Below are 18227 nucleotides of genomic sequence, written 5' to 3'. Positions count from 1 at the left end.
AGTATCGGTGAGGGCCCAATGTGGCTGCAAAGGAGGGCGCTGTGCCAGAGGGGAGATGTGTCTCCTGCAGGAAAGCAATCTGCCCTGCGTGCCTATGGAGGTACTGCAGCACCATTTTACCTTTACGGGGGTTATTGAGGCCAAGTATGTTCCAGGATAGAAATGTAAGGCCTAACAAGTTTTTCCTCGCAAGGGCGTTAGCTCCAGCGTGCAAGACATGTGTAGCCATATGTACGTAAGGTAGGCGTGTATATAAATGGCATTGCATACAGAACAACATTCCATCACACAACCCACATGCGTGAAACAACCCTCTCACCTCCCACACCCGGCCTAAAAATGCCAAGCAAAGCCCACAAAACCCTAAACAAAGACCATTACAACAGAAGAACAAATTTCTTGGTATTAACCATGGGAGCATGACGATACAGCCACGGAGTACTCCCAGATGCTAATGGGATTGACAGTGTAGTATAGGAGAGGACAATTTGACTAAAAGAAAAACCTAAGTTATAGACAATAAAGCGGCGAAACAGCGACTATTATATATAATCGAGCATTGTATATTCAAACATAGCAGGGGTCACAGCCTAGGCAGTTTCATCTAGTCCGGGGGAAACAGTCCTATGCTCAAAGTGGGCCCTTAATCCAGATTGTCACGCCCCCTTCAGGGAACTGCGGGGTGATCCGCCCAACTGTGGATGTTGCTTGCAGAACATCATGGCATCACTAGGATTAGAAAAGTATTGCGGTTTGCCGTTCCCTCCGCTCTCAACCTGGCTGGATATATCAGGCCATGGCGAACGCCAAGAGAATGGAGCATGGCCTTGACTTCAGAGAATTTCCACATGGCTTCTTGCACTGTAGGCGTGAAATCGGGGTAGAGGGACATGACAGCTCCCTGATTCTGCAAGGGGCCTTTCTCTCTGGCAAGTCGGAGGGCAGTGTCAATTTGTCTTCCGCTCCCAATGTCTGATCATGCATCTGACCATTCTGGGCATCATCCGATTCCCTCGCCAGGGCGACAGCCACGTCTTCCTGCTGTCTCTTCTCAACAGGAAAATTCAGTTGTTTGAGGTCACCTCGGCCCATAGCCATGTGGGGACGCCCCTCAGCCACCACCAGCCCAGGAGTGCACCAAGAATCATCGGGTAAGGCCCTGAACCCCGTGAAGGGTGACCCAGGCAGCAGAAACGGGGTCAGCAGGCCTCAACTAGGCCACCAGGCAAGCAATACCAATCACCCACGTAAATGGGCGCAGTTCAGCTCCGCAGCGCTTTACAAATGTCCAGCACGTACCATCCAGGTATGTGGAACCTCAACCGAGGCCCCTGCTGATGGGCACACTGCCAGGCAGTCAAAATCAAATGTAGGACCCGGTGCAAATTGGGGCACGACCCCTCAGGCAGCCCAGCAGAATGTCAAAAAGGGGGGCACCAGGGCTGTCCCCCACATCCCCGATGGTCCCCGTGAAGACAACCAGGCCGGTGCACCTCTATTAGCGGGACGCACCACTGGCCCCCCTTGCGTGCGCCACCAAGGCAGCACAGAGGGCCGCACCCCTTTAGCAAAAGTCCAGGGGGGGCCGCAACACTTGGGGGGGGGAGAGGGACCAGCAATCGGCTGCCCCTGGTGGTCCCGCACTGCCGGGTGGCCCAGCCCCTCAGTCTCGCCAGAGACCCCTGTCACCTCTGGGCCTCCAAGGCATGTAGGCCAGCAGGCATGGACTGCAATATTAGCAGTACCTGCACACTGCAAAACCCACAGCTACGGCCCCCCGTGATTCCCCCAATCCTCACTGCTCCACTGTTGCCATTCGTCCGCGTCCATGTCATGGGTGCTCTCTCCTGCTGTGTGTTAGGAGCCTCCGCGGGAGCTTCAGAGCCGCACAACCATTTCGGTCGGCAGATTGGCCACTCCCCCGTACCCTTCTATAAGATGGCTGCCCTCTTCCTTGGACGCCACGAAAGGGCAACTTTTTGTATTGCAATGTCACTAACGACTTGCCCGTTTTCGTATCTGTTTTTTTTGCCTGAAGAGCAATGTTGATGTGCTTCCCAAACAACGCTTGCCCGTTATAGGGTAGACCCAATATTTTGGTCTGAGCCTCAGGCCTGAACGAATCTCTAGCACGACGGGTGGTAGAAAAGGAATGGTTTCTTACCTGTAACTCCAGTTCTCTCGTAGGGGTATTTCCATGATAGTCATAAGCACTGAATAGTTCCGCACGCCTGTGGGGACCATGGAGCACTGTTCTGAAGTGTATTCTTAAGTGTAGATGTTTGCCTTTCTTGAAAAAGGTCTGTAAGTCACTTAAGAATATCAATGTGCAGCCTAGAGGAAAGTCTACAAAGGCCAAATTGTTCATTCTTTTGGTTGGTAAGAAAGGAAACTGTAGTACAGATATACCTTTAAAACATATTTATTCTAGAAATGTAGTAAAAAACATGTTTTCCAACCTTATTTACAACTTCAAATGAGGATGAAACAATGCAGGGTAGTGTAGCCCATAGGCTGCCATTATACAGAATGTAAATAGAGCTGTGCCTTAAAGAAAAGAAAGTCTTCCTGTATCCCATCATGCACAGCAAAAGGCAGTTGCCTCAGTTCTTTTTGTAGGCTTGTAATATGACATGAAGAAATCTGAATATCTCTTTCATTAACAATATTGTTATTATTATGGTTATCCTCATGTCAACTCCACCGGGGAGGAGGGAGGGTTGCTTATGACTATCATGGAAATACCCCTACGAGAGAACTGGAGTTACAGGTAAGAAACCATTTCTTCTCTCGTAGGGGATTTCCATGTATAGTCATAAGCACTGAATAGATTAGCAAGCCCATCCCAATAACCGCGGTGGAGTAGACAGAACAATAAAGAAACAATAAATCACGCAAAGAGATTCTTAAGAGAGGCCTGTCCAACCTGAGCATCTGTCCTAGCATCTGAATCAAGGCAGTAATGCTTAGTAAAGGTGTGGACAGATCTCCAGGTAGCCGCTTTGCATATTTCTGCTAAAGGAATGTTTCTCATCAAAGCAACAGTTGCTGCCTTCCCCCTAGTACAATGGGCTTTTGGCCTGCCATCGAGGGATTTATTTGCTAACTGATTACAGAATACGATACATGAGACAATCCACCTGGATAAGGATTGTTTGTTGGTGCCCAGACCTGTTCTAACTGGGCCATAGTTAATAAACAGCTGCTGTGATTTGCGCAAAGATTTCGTTCTATCCAAGTAAAATTTTAAAACCCTTTTTACATCGAGAGAATGTAGGGTTCTCTCAGCAGGAGTAGATGGATTTTGGAAGAAAGTCGGTAAGGAGATGGTCTGGTTTACGTGAAAGTCTGAAATGACTTTAGGAAGAAATTTAGGATGTGTTCTCATTACTACTTTTGAGGAATGAAAAACCGTATAAGGTTCCTGAGCGCAAAGGGCCTGGATCTCACTGACCCTGCGAGCTGAAGTGATTGCAACCAGAAAAGCAGTTTTCCATGTAAGATGCTGGAGTGATGCTTTGTGTATTGGTTCAAAAGGGTGCAGCATCAGACGCGAAAGGACAATATTCAGCTCCCATGGAGGAGATGGCCGTCTAATGGGAGGAAAAACCTTTTTCAAACCTTCTAGGAAATCTTTTATGATTGGAATTTTAAAGAAAGAGGATTGGGAAGGATTCTTCCTATATGCCGTTAGAGCTGCCAGGTGTACTTTGATTGATGACAACTGTAAGCCAGACTTCGCCAGGTTTAACAAATATGAAAGAATAGCTTCTTCTCCGCATATTATTGGGTCAACGTTCTTGTCCAAACACCACAGGCAGAACCTTTTCCATTTGAATGCATAAGCTGTTCTTGTGGAAGGGTGCTTTGCCTCCCTTAGAATCTCCATGCAGTCCTGAGGTAGATTAAGGTGACCATATTGCACTAGCTCAGGAGCCATGCTGCCAAATTCAATGACGAGAGGTTGGGATGTCTCATCTGGCCTCGAAACTTCGTGAGAAGGTCGGGCGGCAAGGTAATCTGATGTGTGGTCTGAGTGACCGGTGAAGGAGGTCTGGAAACCACCACTGGCGTGGCCATTCTGGGGCGATGAGAATCATCTTGGTGTGGGAGTGGGACAGCTTGAGGAGGACTGTCGGCATCAGGGGAAGCGGTGGAAAGGCGTAAAGAAATGCTCCTGACCAGTTTATCCATAGGCCATTCCCCAATGTTCCTGGATGGTAGTACCTGGAGGCGAAGTCTTGGCATTTTTTGTTTTCTGGGGTTGCAAATAGGTCTATAGAAGGGGTACCCCACATGGAAAAGATGGAGCGGACGACGTCGTCGTGCAAAACCCACTTGTGGTTTTCGTCCATTGCTCGGCTGAGGGCATCCGCCTGGACATTCTGTATGCCCGGAGGGTGAGTTGCCACTATTGATAGATTCCTGGCTAGAAGCCAGTGCCAAATTGTTTGGGCCTCTGTCGACAGAGTCCTGGATCTGGTACCCCCTTGTTTGTTCCAGTAATACATGGTGGCCATGTTGTCTGTCTGGAGAAGCAGAGTTTTCGCCTTCAGTGCGGGGAGGAAGGCTTTGAGTGCAAGATGGACTGCGCGAAGCTCTAAAAGATTGATGTGATACAGTTGTTCTCTCTGCGACCAAGAGCCTTGTATTTGGAGGTGATCCATATGCGCTCCCCATCCGAGCAGCGATGCATCCGTGACTATGGTCTGAGTTGGAGGCTGTTGGTGGAATGGCATCCCTTTCAGAAGATTGTTCGGAGAACACCACCACTTGAGAGATTGAATGGCATGGGGAGAAAGAAGGATGCTGTTCTCCCAATCGTCTACTAGTTGATACCATTGATTCTCTAGACATTCCTGTAAAGGTCTCATATGGAGGCGAGCGTTGGGAGTGAGGTAGATGCAAGACGTCATCGACCCCAGGAGAGAGGATATAACTCTTGCAGTGGCCTGAGGCATTTTCTCGAGCTGTTGCCACTTTTGGAGGATTGATAAACGTCGTTCCTCCGAAAGAAACACCTTTCCTTGAGTGGTGTCTATGATGGCGCCTAAGTAGTGCAACCTCTGAACAGGTGTTGCCGTGGACTTGGAGAGGTTGACCTGAAGGCCCAGTCTCTGGAGTAGCTGGTGAGTCCAATTGAAGTGCTGTTGGGCCTCTAGGTATGTGGATGCTTTTATGAGCCAATCGTCTAGATAGGGATAGAAGAATATCCGATGTTTCCTTAAATGGGCTGCCACCACTGCCATGCATTTGGAAAACGTCCTCTGTGCTGATTTGAGGCCAAAAGGTAGCACTGTAAATTGGTAATGACTTTTTCTGACGAGGAATCTTAAAAACTTCCGATGCTTTTTGATCACAGGAGTATGGAAGTAAGCGTCGCAGAGATCTATTGAACAGAGCCAATCGCCTTGACGAAGTTGGGGATAGATTTGGTGTAAGGATAGCATACAGAACTTTTCTTTGCGAACCCATTTGTTGGCTACCTTTAGATCTAGAATGGGTCGGAACTCGTGTTTGTCTTTCTTTGGTACCAGGAAGTACCTTGAATAGATTCCCTTTCCCTGCTGGTTGATAGGGACAGGTTCTATCGCCTTCTTTTGTAATAGGGTTGTTACTTCCACTTTGAGAGCGTCGAGATGGTAATTCACCGGTTTGGGTGGAATAGAAGGCGGGGGGCTTATGAACCTGAGACAAGAGCCATTCCGCACAATATTCAACACCCAGGCGTCTGACGTTATGCGTTGCCACTCTTCCAGATGATGTGAAATACTTCCCCCTACCGGAGTGGGTAACGGAGGAGGGGGAAGCGAGGATTCAGGGCTTAGACGCTGATGCCTGACGAGCTGTTTGGGCAGTTTGTGGTGTAGAGCGACCCCTTGTTTGTTTTCGCTGGGTCAAAAAGGTTCTCTGATGTTGCTGTTGCTGGGATCTTGGAGGCATCCACTGCGGTGTTTGAAGCCTTTGAGCAAAGAATCTACGGTGGTAGGGACGGAATGTTTTCCGTTGCTCTCTTGGCTTCTCGATGCCCATCGCCTTCAGAGTGTCCAGTTCTGTTTTCATCCTTGAAATTTCGTCGTCAGCATGAGAACCAAACAAAGTGGAACCTGAAAAAGGAAAATTTTGTATCCTCTGTTGCGCCTCTGGCTTAAGTGAAGTAAGGCGTAGCCAGGCATGTCTTCTCAAGGAAATTCCATGAGAATAATTATGTGCGGATAACACAGAGGAGTCTGCAGCCGCTCTTATTACTTGATTGGAGACCATGGCGCCTTCACTTACAATATCCAAGAAATCCTCCTTTTTCTCCTTAGGGAGGTATTCTGCAAATTGCAGCACAGAATCCCAAAGGGCGCGACCATACCTGCCTAACAGGGCAGTAGCACTAGCCGCTTTCATAGTGATGGCTGAAGTGGAGCAAACTTTGCGGCCTGCGGCATCAATTTTTCTACTCTCCTTGTCCGGTGGAGAAGAAGAAGACGGAGATGTAGAATGTAATTTCTTAGCAGCCACGATTACCACCGAATCGGGCACTGGATCCGCTCTCAGAAATAAAGGGTCCTGCTCCGGAGGACGATATTTCTTTATGAGTCTGGAAGGAGCAGTTTTAGTTGTGGACGGTGTTAAGAAAATGTCCATTGCCGGTTCAAGTAATCCTGGGACCAGCGGTACTAATGGTCTAGCAGAAGAACGCTGGTGTAGTGTCTCAAAAATGACAGAGGTTGTTGGAGTGGGTACTGCCAGAGGGATGTTCAACTGGGTAGCACTGCGAATTAGTACCTCTTGAAGAGTGTTGACATCGTCTATGGGAGAAACTCTCGGAGACGGGGAGTCAGATAACATCGGAGAGTAATATCTTATGGATGAGGAGGAGTGTCTATGGTGGGAACGAGGAGACCTGCGATCTGAGTCATGCCGATGACGATGTCGAGATGAAGGAGAGCGTCTCGAAGAATGTCGAGAATGCCTCGTGGATTCTGCAGGAGTCACTGGGGCGGACTCTGAAAGAGGTACCGGTGGAGGAAGGTGGTAAGAGAATGAGAGAAGCCGAGGATTCTGAGGTGGTATAGACCCTCCTTGGTCTCTTTGAGTGCCTTCTCGACGCCGACAAGCTTCTCGACGTCGAAGTACGACGCCGACGAGTACCTCTCCGCGTTGACTCCTCTCGCAGTTGAGAGCCCCTCGACGGCGATCTCCCTCGACGTCGATGGGATGACGGCGATCGTCTCCGACGACGAGTACTGTCCACCGACGTCGATCTTCCCCTCCGCGTCGACGGTGACCTGGACCGGGAACTTCTCTACGGCGAGTGTCTACGCCGTCTCGACGACGATAAAGCTCTCGACGGAGAGCGATGTCTCTTCCTCGACGGCGAGCTGGTTCTCGACGGCGAGCATGTCTTTCTCGACGGCGAGCTGGTTCTCGATGGCGAGCATGTCGGCGCCATTCCTTGTCTCGACGTCGATGCTCTCGACGTCGTCGGGGACCTGTGACGCTTGTGAGCAGATCTGGCAGCTGCTCCAGAGGCCACAGTGAGAGCCCTGGTAGAAGACTGACCTTCTCCTCGCTCTGTGGCAGATTGTCCTCTTCGTCTCCTGTCCTCCTTGGCCTGAAGGCAGATTTTCTCCCTGTCACGAAGGGTTCGCCTGGAGAAGGTTTTACAAATGTCACAGGCATCAGGCTTATGAGTTGACGGCAGGCAAATAATACAGACTTGATGTGGGTCTGTTTTGGCCTTTTTCCTGCCACAGCAAGGGCACTTATCAAAAAGAGAAGGCATTCTGGTGGCAAAAAAGCCTCAAGTTTCTGTCAGAATTTGACAGGAAAAGCTAGAAAATGTTCACTCTAGATGAAAAACGTCGAGTGAAATTGAAATCCAAAGGATTTTTGTTGAGTTTTAGTAAAAAAATAAACGATGAAAGGTGGAGCTCTATGCTTCAGGGTCCTGTCAGAAGGAGTCGGAAAAAAGAACTGAGGCAACTGCCTTTTGCTGTGCATGATGGGATACAGGAAGACTTTCTTTTCTTAAAGGCACAGCTCTATTTACATTCTGTATAATGGCAGCCTATGGGCTACACTGCCCTGCATTGTTTCATCCTCATTTGAAGTTGTAAATAAGGTTGGAAAACATGTTTTTTTACTACATTTCTAGAATAAATATGTTTTAAAGGTATATCTGTACTACAGTTTCCTTTCTTACCAACCAAAAGAATGAACAATTTGGCCTTTGTAGCCTTTCCTCTAGGCTGCACATTGATATTCTTAAGTGACTTTACAGGCCTTTTTCAAGAAAGGCAAACATATACACTTAAGAATACACTTCAGAACAGTGCTCCGGGGTCCCCACAGGCGTGCAGAACTATTCAGTGCTTATGACTATACATGGAAATCCCCTACGAGAGAATCTGAGGGACTGGATCTCCTCTCAGGAAGGTTCTACAGGGTGCTGTCTCCTGATTGGTTGACTCTTAAGTTTAGTCCTTTTTTTGAATAATATCTCTTGTACAGTAATAAATCGAAAGACCTAGGCCTCTATGTTTATATCTATGGTGACATTACTCTTCTAAGGTGCTGAGTACTCCCATCTCGATGATGAGGAATGATTCAAGCATGTGAATCGATGGCAGTTCCAATACTGGAGTAAAGTTTATTTCATTCATATGCGTTGAGGATTTCAGTGACAAACCCTATAGACCTTTCAGTGTTGGATAGTAGGAGTTGCACCACCCCTGAATACCAGCTCATGAAACTGTCAGATGTAACTCTGGTTTGCGTGTACATACTTGAGGACAAAGTCCTGCGGTACCACCAAGGCTGTCCCAACGTCAACTAATCAGGTTCAACAGATAGTTCACTCAATCAAATCCAAGTTCTGAGTTACCTACAAATGTTCACTCCAGCCAAAGGCATCATTGAGGGTCACCAGAGAGGGTACCTGCTCATTAGCTTGTCACTGGTTACTGCTGACATTGTCCATGCAGAATTTCATGCTAACTAAACTGTGTGCTGGGAGCCTGCTAACCAGGCCCCAGCACCTGTGTTCTTTCCCTAAACTGTACCATTGCGTCTACAATTTGCACACCCCTGGTACACAGCTAATTCCCTTGTAAAAGGTGCCAGTGGTACCAAGGGCCCTGTGGCCAGGGAGAGTCTCTAAGGGCTGCAGCATGTATTGGGCCACCCTAAGGGACCCCTCACCAAACACATGCACACTGCCGTTGCAGATTGTGTGTGTTGGTGAGGAGAAAAAGGAAAAGGCAACATGGCATCCCTCTTTGGGTGCCATAACCACAAACTACTGCTTGTGGCATAGGTGAGTCATTCCTCGAGCAGGCCTTACAGCCCTAAGGCAGGGTACACTATACCACAGGTGAGGGCATAGCTGCATTAGCAATATGCCCCTACAGTGTCTAAGTCTGTCTTAGACATTGTAAGTGCAGTGTGGCCATATTGAGTACATGGGCTGTGAGTTTGTCATTACAAACTCCACAGTTCCATGATGGCTTCACTGAACACTGCTCAAAAACCCCACACTGATGCCGGTTTGGGATTAATTGAAAAAGGCATACGGGGATCTTAGAGATGCCCCCTGTATTTCACCGAACCCTCTAGTGTAAGGCTGACCGGACTGTGCCAGCAAGCCACTATCAGACAAGTTTCTGACCCCATTGGGTGAGAGCCTTTGTGCTCTCTGGGGATAGGGACAAAGCCTACTCTGGGTGGAGGTGCTACACAGCTCCCCCTGCAGGAGCTGTAATACTTGGAGGTGAGCCTCAAAGGCTCCTGCCTTGAGTTACACTGCCACAGGGGACTCCAGCTAGTGGAGATACCCGCCCCTAGACCAAGCCCCCCTAAGGTGTCCAGAGCTGAGGTGAACCCCCTTGGCAGAATCATTCATCTTGTTTTGGAGGATGTTAGCCAATAGGGTTAGGAATGTGAGCCCTCTGCAAAAGGAGTGGGCACAGGAAGGGTGTAGCCACCCTCAGGGTAAGTAGCCATTGGCTACTGCCCTCTGACCCCTGTAACACCCCTAAATCTAGTATTTAGGGGCACCCCTGAATTCTGCTCTTCAGATTCCTGGCCACCTGAAAGAAGAAGAAGGACTGAAGAGCCGCACCAGCAGAGAAGACTTTAGATGACAACTGACTTGGCCCCAGCCGTACTGGCCTGTCTGCAGCTTCAAGAATCCTGCTACAAGAAGACGACTCGTCCTGCAGGACCAGTGACATCTACAAACCACCAAAGTACTGCCTGTCTACCCAAGGACCAAGATCTCCCAAGGACAGTGGCCCTGTCCACAAAGAAACTTTCAAAAAGGACTCCAGAACCGCCCCAGATCCGCAAGTCTTGCCCACTCTGCACCCACACCCACGGCCTTTGTCGAGGTGGCCCAAAGGTCCAGAGAAGGTCCCCAGGCGATTCCGACCTTGAGTCCATCATGGGTTGACCCCTCCTGACCAACATGACGACGCCTGCAGCCTACATCCAGAGGACCACCCTGACCGCGACCGGCTGCGGTGAAGATTTCCCAACACCTAAAAGTACCCCTGCACCCACAGCCCCCTGGCATTGGGGAACCCAACCGATGGTCCAGTAACATCGAGTGGGCTCTCTACTTACTTGTCCAGCAGTTGTTTTTCTTCAGTCAACTCCTGGGACCAAGCCTGCAACATCTTTGTGAACCCCAGGGTTCGCTCATTGACAAGCATTGGGCGCCCGACACTGTGTTTGCACCCAGCAGCCCCTGTGCCGCTGATGGTGTGTGTTTGGTGCTGACTGGTAGCCCCCCGGTGCGGATCTAAACCCCCCAGGTCTGTGCTCTGAAGTCATGGTTACTTACTTGCAAGCATTTGCTTTCTAAGTGCCCCCAGTCTACATAGGATTCCATTGAGTGCCGACACCATCTTTCACCTCTACACCCGGCTGGCCGGGTGTTGCTGGTGTTGCACTCTTGGTGTCTCTCTAAACTTTGCCCTGTGGACACCTTAACACCTGAAGATTGGAATTGTAAGTCGAGTACTTACTTGCAAATTGTGTTGTTACTTTTCCTCCCCAGGACTGCATTGCTTTCTATGAAAAATTGCACTATGTCCACTTTTGAAATTTTACCTGTGAATCCTAAACAAAGCACATTTGATACTTGAAAGTGATACATTCTTGAAACTGTATTTACCGGCAACAAAGATCCTTTTGGTTCTCGAAATAAGTAACAAAGTATATGTTTTGATACATAAACCATTGGCCTGCAGTTAGGCATTGAGGCCCATATTTATACTTTTTTAGCGCCACATTTGCGCTGCTTTTTGATGTGAAAATGGCGCAAACTTACAAAATACAATTGTATTTTGCAAGTTTGCGCCGCTTTTGCGCCAAAAAATGACGCAAATGCAGCGCTACAAAGTATAAATATGGGCCTGAGTGTGTGACTCATTTCTTGACTGTGTGTACAACAAATGCTTAGCACTACCCTGTGATAAGCCTAACTGCTCGACCACACTACCATAAAAGACAGCATTAGTACTATCTACTTTAGCCTCTGTAAAGCCTCTGTGCACACTATACCTTACATTGGTATAGTGTCTACAGAGCCAGCGTCCTATACATGCAACCCCTGATCCTCCATAGGACATGCCAGGAACAGAGAAGGACGGTATTCTGCCAGGAGGTCGAAGCTGAGATCTCGACCTGCAGTTATACCGACTGCACAACATTGTTATCCGACATATCGTCAAAGCAAGTGGATGCAGATTGAAAATGGAACTCTTTACCCGACCATGGATGTTAAAAATGTTGAAAATTGATATTGTGACGTCAATGTAAGTGAAAGCCGATATTTATGACAGGTGCTTTGACATTTTTTAATACAAAATTATTCCAATGCCTTCTTTTGTTTTAGAACTAGCCTATTTCTAAACAAATGCTTGGGGGGCAGTGTAAATTGGGAAGTTGAAACCAGCAGATGTTACGATTTGTCCGGGTCAGCCGAGTTGTCACCTAGCATTGGACCCGGCTTCATGGCGCCAGGCCCTGACACCGCTAAGCAGGAGAATGCTTGTCCGCAGGCTGTCTGTGTTCGTGTCTTTTCTCTGGAATTTGAGTGCCCTAGAAGCACTTACAGGCGCGTGTAAGCACTTCGCACCGTGTCGTGTGCTTGTGAGCAGTGCTGTCAAGTGTCCCAGAATTGATAATTTTGCAACCAGCTGAGGTGTTCACAGCCTTACAGACAAGGGCAGTGAGTGTTTTACTTTTATTTTTCCCATTTACACAAGTGTGCATTTTTGTTACTTCTGCAGAGCTACAAAGCTGCCATGTTTACAGTTGTTGTGTGACATTTTCATGTTTTCAATATACTTATGTGTGATGCATCAGTGCCTTATTTGTGACACTTTTTGACTAGGGGTGTGAGAAGTTGGGAAGGTGACATCTCACAATTTCTTACAATTCACAACATTCCATAAGTGATTTTAAGACTTTGACAGCATCATGAATTAAGAATTGTAGAATAAGAAGAAAAGTAGAACAATCCCCCCACGACAGCTGGAAATGCTCCTGGGGCCGCTCAGGCTCTTTAGTGGACCACCTCGGCGTACTCAACTTGTGTTTTCCTGCTGCCGGAGGTCCTGCCCTGTGGAGGGACTTCCGCTAGCTGGGAACAGCCAAAGCGCACCAGTGGAGCAGGGCTACTTTTACCCACTAACGTAAAGGGCTAATGAAAGATCTCCATAGAAGGAAGCAAATTCCTACAGCCAGATGTCCCACTCATCCTCCTGCACAAAGTGTTTACCACTCCTCATGGAGATTTGATTTAATCCTTATCACTTCGTTGAGGGTCCAAGGCCACTTCTGGGACATATTAATAGACCGTAGCAGCTACAGTGAGATCGAGAAGATGTCTACTGGTCTGATACATTGCAATTTTTTCCAATGCCTTCTGATTACTGTGTACAGCTTTTACAGGATGAACATACCGCTACCCCAGTGCCATAGGTAAGACTCTGCATATTCTGCTATGGAAACAATTTTTTTCCTTTCCTTTCTCTTGTCATCTTCTGAGATTCTTGTACATGACACAACCCTGGATCCCAGAGACAACCCTGTATTTAATGTGCTGCTTGTACAACTCCTGTTATGGGTCACCCCAAGTTGCCGCCCCAGATATTGACATCGCCAATGTTTCATCCATAGTTACCAAGGTAGAACACCGTTTATCAGAATCTTTTGTCACATTAGTCTTGAGGTATACAATTATCTCAATCATGTTTCCTGAGAGTACTGATCCTTCCATTTTTTTTAAATAATCCAATAGGATTTGGTTTAATAATATTAATGTGGGCTGCCTTATACACAAGGCACTGCATCGGAATAAGGCCCTTTACTTGAAAACTGTATTCCAAACATTAGGTGGACAATAATTCTAATTAAGTACACAGAGTTACACTAAACTGAACAGATTTATAGTACCTTTCAAAATGCAATTGATGATGTCATCAACAAACATTTAATGGAGTGAACAGTGAACACTGCATTTCTACTTAGATGCTATAACATGTTTTTTGTGTATATAGATCAATACGTCAATGTTGCGGTGCAATTTGCTGCTACCAGAACGCCTCTGGTAGCATCCGCACAATGTCTGCTTTCTGTTCTGAGCAACAAGCTGCAGGCGATGAGAAGGCTTTGATATTTTCACTTACAGCTGGGTCCAAAACAAAGGCCTGAATTAAAGGGCCAGCATCCCCCCTTTTGTTCCAATATTATCTTGATTGTGAGCTATCTGAAGCCTAATACCTAGATGTCAATGCAATTGAGGAAACAAAGGCAGTAAGTTTGTTATCCATTCACAAGTACTTAATAGAAACTGTGATTTTGAGGGTTTAGAACTTTGTTCAACTCCTGTATATTGGAGATTCGCATCCACTGTAAGAATGTCAGATGTACCTGTCTATATAATAATTACATAAATAACAATTTGAATACAATTTACTAATTTACTTTTTAATTTCATTCTTTTGTAGCACTACTCATCCCATTGAGGGGTGTCAGAGTGTTTTACATCATAGTGACACACACTATACAGAGACAATAAATCATACAACTGTGTAAATGGATTCCTGGTTCCTGGTGATGCTTTTATACATGACGCCTGCTTGGTGGTTTTTTATAAATTTGCCGGGTGGTCCCTTTGTCCTGGCGATGGAGTAATTTAATCTGTCTCCATTGCGGAACAGCGGGACTTCTGCCTATGTATAGATCATCCCTTATAGTCATGTTTGTCCTTGTGGCCAGTTTCTTTACAGCAATGTATCCAAAAAATAAATGTATGGGTTGATGATCAGACTTCGCATTTCATAACTCCACCCTTCTTTCTGCTGCCACACCTTGGCTTCCAATTTATGGATTTCTGGGTTAATTGTTTTACTAATTCCAGCACTGGTCACAAGTCACCTTCTTATGATCTGGGACTTTCTTTTTTAAAACCATTGTGAACTGGTGCTTGTGTCCAGTTGTTTCACAATTCTGATTAGAAGTACAACTTGGACATTGCTCGGATCACTCCATCTAAGGTGAGCAGCTGGAGGGCCATCCAGGGCGGAGCTGGGTTTGTAACAAGTCTGTTCTTTTTACAGAACTGATTCAGCCCGTGTGCACCAATGTGTGCCTCTGCAGCATTGAACATTCATTGCTGCTTTTAAATAAACAACCCAGTGTGGGCAGTGCTATAAATCGGCAGGTATGGTTCAGTACTAAGTGCTGGCACTTCTTTAATTTGGAATGGAGAGCACTGTTGCAATACATTTAATGTGAGAGTACCAGCACTTTTCAATAGCAAACAGGTACTCTAAATAGTGAATACCTTCCCTTCTATATTTCCAGTTAAAACCAGGGACGGCTCCTCCATTTGGACGGAGGAGCACTGACCCTCCACCAGCAGCGGCAGCTGCAAACCTTTACAAGGAAACAATAATAGTGTTTATTATCATTTCCTTATAAAAGGGCGGGGTCACTGGGGTGATGAGGAGTGAGGAGGCGTGCACAGCACACCCTCTCAGAGCACATGTGCGTTTGGCCAGTCGTCTTGGGCCGGCCAAACACACATGCGCAATGGCTCTCTCCAGCCCAGCAACACAGTCTGCCTGGAAGTGCACTGGCTGGGCCTTCCCAGCCAATCCTGACGCTGCTGTGAGCAGTGTCAGGATTGGCCGTGGGGCAAGCTGGGAGTCTGTGCCTGCCTGCAGCGATGGAGGAGAGGAGCGGCGCAGAGCGAGGTAAGTGTATTTCTTTTTCTAATTTAATTTTTATTCCTACCGACGCCCCCTTCCAACCCCCGTGCCGACCCGCCCCTTCCATGCGGAGCGAGCCGCGACTGGTTAAAACACTGGGTGCAAGAGTGTACCCCCACCAACAGTGGTTGATACTTTTAGGTAGGTAAACTTTACTGAGCTTCAAGAAAGAGGTCTCATTCCAATGGGCTTACGGAGGCACCAACTGTTCAACATTTTTCAACAGGCCAGTTTTCCACTGCACCCACTTTAAGTAACAGGGGCACAATGTGTTTATACCTGTAGCTAATGGAGCTACGTTTTAGGTGAGACCTCTTTTAGTACCTATATGGTTCGACCACCTGCCACTAAATCAGGCCTGTAGACTGCGATTGCCTTTACAAGGGCGTGGATATTACAGAAAAAAATTAAATGTAAACATACTGGTGATCATATTAATGAGAGTGATATTTAGGTACTGGAAAACTAATCAGCTGAACACTGTCAGAGATACTCACCTTCCTCCTGCTGTACCTGGCCGGGTAAACATAGACAAGAGTGAAAGCAAACATGGGAAGCCTGCCCAGGCTCTCCTGCTGGACAAACAACTGTAAAACCTCCTAGTGATTCTCTTTGAAATTGAGTTTCAGCAAACATTTACACTCAGATCAAAGCAAGAGTATGGAGGTAAGGTATCCATCCAGCAAATATGAAGTGTTGCAGGGAGTGACAGCCTGCCATAGGTGATGACGCTGGTGATATGCTTTCAGGCGGTGAGGCAGCCATGGGCAATGAATTAGCTTGAGTTAACTCTTCTCTTAGCGTATCATTGCCATTGAGTTACTAAAATGGCAGGAGTGGCACACATTACATCACGCATTCTTTCATTCACAATGATGTCAGTGTGATGACCCCATACTTCACCGTAAGCTCCTCACCCGTCCAGGGCACCTGTAATACAAATATCCCTCATGGTTGTAACGGAGTGCCCCGTCCGTCAAACTCTTTACCAGGCCCTTAGTTCTCTAGCTATCAAAGTGTTCCCTCTCCCAAGTATTTGTGAACTTCTGTCCCTCAGAAAGTTACAGTAGGACAGGAACTCACCATCAGTTTTAGTACTTTGGGATTCCATGCATTTGGGCTGCAGAATCCTTTGCAAATGTCTCTCTCTACAGTGATAACCTGAAGGTGTCCAATATCTAAATTGTGCATATTTGTTACATTTATGGTTTTTACTGGGAGACTAAACCGAGGTAAATACTTTATTTTTACAAATTAAAGAGGAACATCCAACAGTCTTGTGCACCAATTTCTTTGTTGTCCTCTGTAACACTACATGGGTCCGACAGCAATAGTAGGTTAAGGGTATGTAACTATGTAATGTCCCAGGGACATAAAGGTATCCTCCTGGGAACAAGATTTTGTTTTTATTTTTGTCAGCAATAAAACACTGAAAGCTTTTCTTTTTATTTTATACTGTTTTAGTGGATTGATACAACATAAGGTTGGGTTTAGCGAAGTAGTGGAGCACTGCAGAGTCAGGGTTGTGAAAAAGTACAGGACAATGCTGTGAGAGAGAGAACAAGACACCGAGTATCAGGTACATGATAGCATTAGATGTCCTAAAGAAGATACACTTCACCATATGTATTCTTTCCCCTGATGAGTACAGGAGTGAACTGTCAATTTGAGTGACCTTCGCTAACTGGGAATTTTCTACAAGAGGCATGTAGGACTAAGGGCCTGATTTAGATATTGGTGGACGGGTTACTCCGTCACAAAGGCAATGGATATCCTGTCTGCCGAAATCTAAATCTCATCATGTCCTATGGAATTTAGATATCAGCGGACGGGATATCCATCATCGTTGTGATGGAGTAACCCATCAGCCAATATCTAAATCAAGCTATGAGTCACTTATTGATATTTCTCCATGAATAGGAGTTGAGAATCAAGCTAAAAATCTGAACAATCTACAGATCTGCTAGAAAGAGAATTAGGGAGTTTATCTGTCAGACTCCGATTTTCGAACAGTAAATTATTATTTTATTGGGAACATGAATACTTTTATACGGAAAATTCTTTTTTCAATTTGAGTACAGTTGTGGAGCAACCTGACTGTTTTTTTTACATTTGAGACTCATTTTTAAAAAAAATCGATTTTTGTGTCAATTTGGGGTTAGTTTTTTGGCAAATTATCATTTTTTAATTTGAGATTTGTGTTTGGCAATTTCTCATCTCAATTCCTTTTGCGTGTAATATCACATATTTATTTGTCAAGTGTTAATCACACGTTGAAGGGGCTTTCTTCTCATTTTCTTACTGGTTGTAATAGTAGTCCACATTCATGAAAACAAACAGCCAAGCGGAAACCAACAGAAAAAATAATCTGAAGGAGGACACTTTAGAAAATATAAAACACACATGAATGCTGGTGTTTGAAAAAGATAATACGTTGAGCATAAATTAACACTGGAGTTTAGATTTGCCAAAGTGTTAGTAATTGTGACAGCTAAAAGGCAGGGAAAAAAAGGGCAAATGGTCTGGGAACTGTTTGTTGAACTTTCTAGAGATGGATCAAAACAATGTTTCACTGTGGGGTTTCTGTAACCCGCTCCTGGAGAAAAAAATCTTAGCAATAAAATCTGGATTATCAGATGAGTTTACATGTGTTTAGAGGCAAACACTTCACTCACATGTTGCATAAAACGGAGAGGGTGGGAAAATGACATGGTGAAGGAGAAACCGCTTGGCAGCGTGGTTCTCTTAGTTAATTGCTTACTTAAAGAGCCCTTTGTGCGGTGGATCGTTAAACTAGTGCTCATGGGAGAATTCTTTAATGTGTCGTGTACAGACCCCGCTCTGTTTGTTGAGTAAAGTTGTAAGAGTGAAGCCACCTACGTTGCAGACCAGAATGTGAGGTGCCTGCAGGTTTTACAATGTTCATGGTTCCTATGGAATTTTCTCTGT

This window comes from Pleurodeles waltl, chromosome 12, assembly GCF_031143425.1.
Source record: "Pleurodeles waltl isolate 20211129_DDA chromosome 12, aPleWal1.hap1.20221129, whole genome shotgun sequence".
In the NCBI taxonomy this organism is placed as follows: Eukaryota; Metazoa; Chordata; class Amphibia; order Caudata; family Salamandridae; genus Pleurodeles; species Pleurodeles waltl.
The sequence above is the reverse complement of the archived record's forward strand: the minus strand, read 5'-3'. Positions refer to the sequence as shown.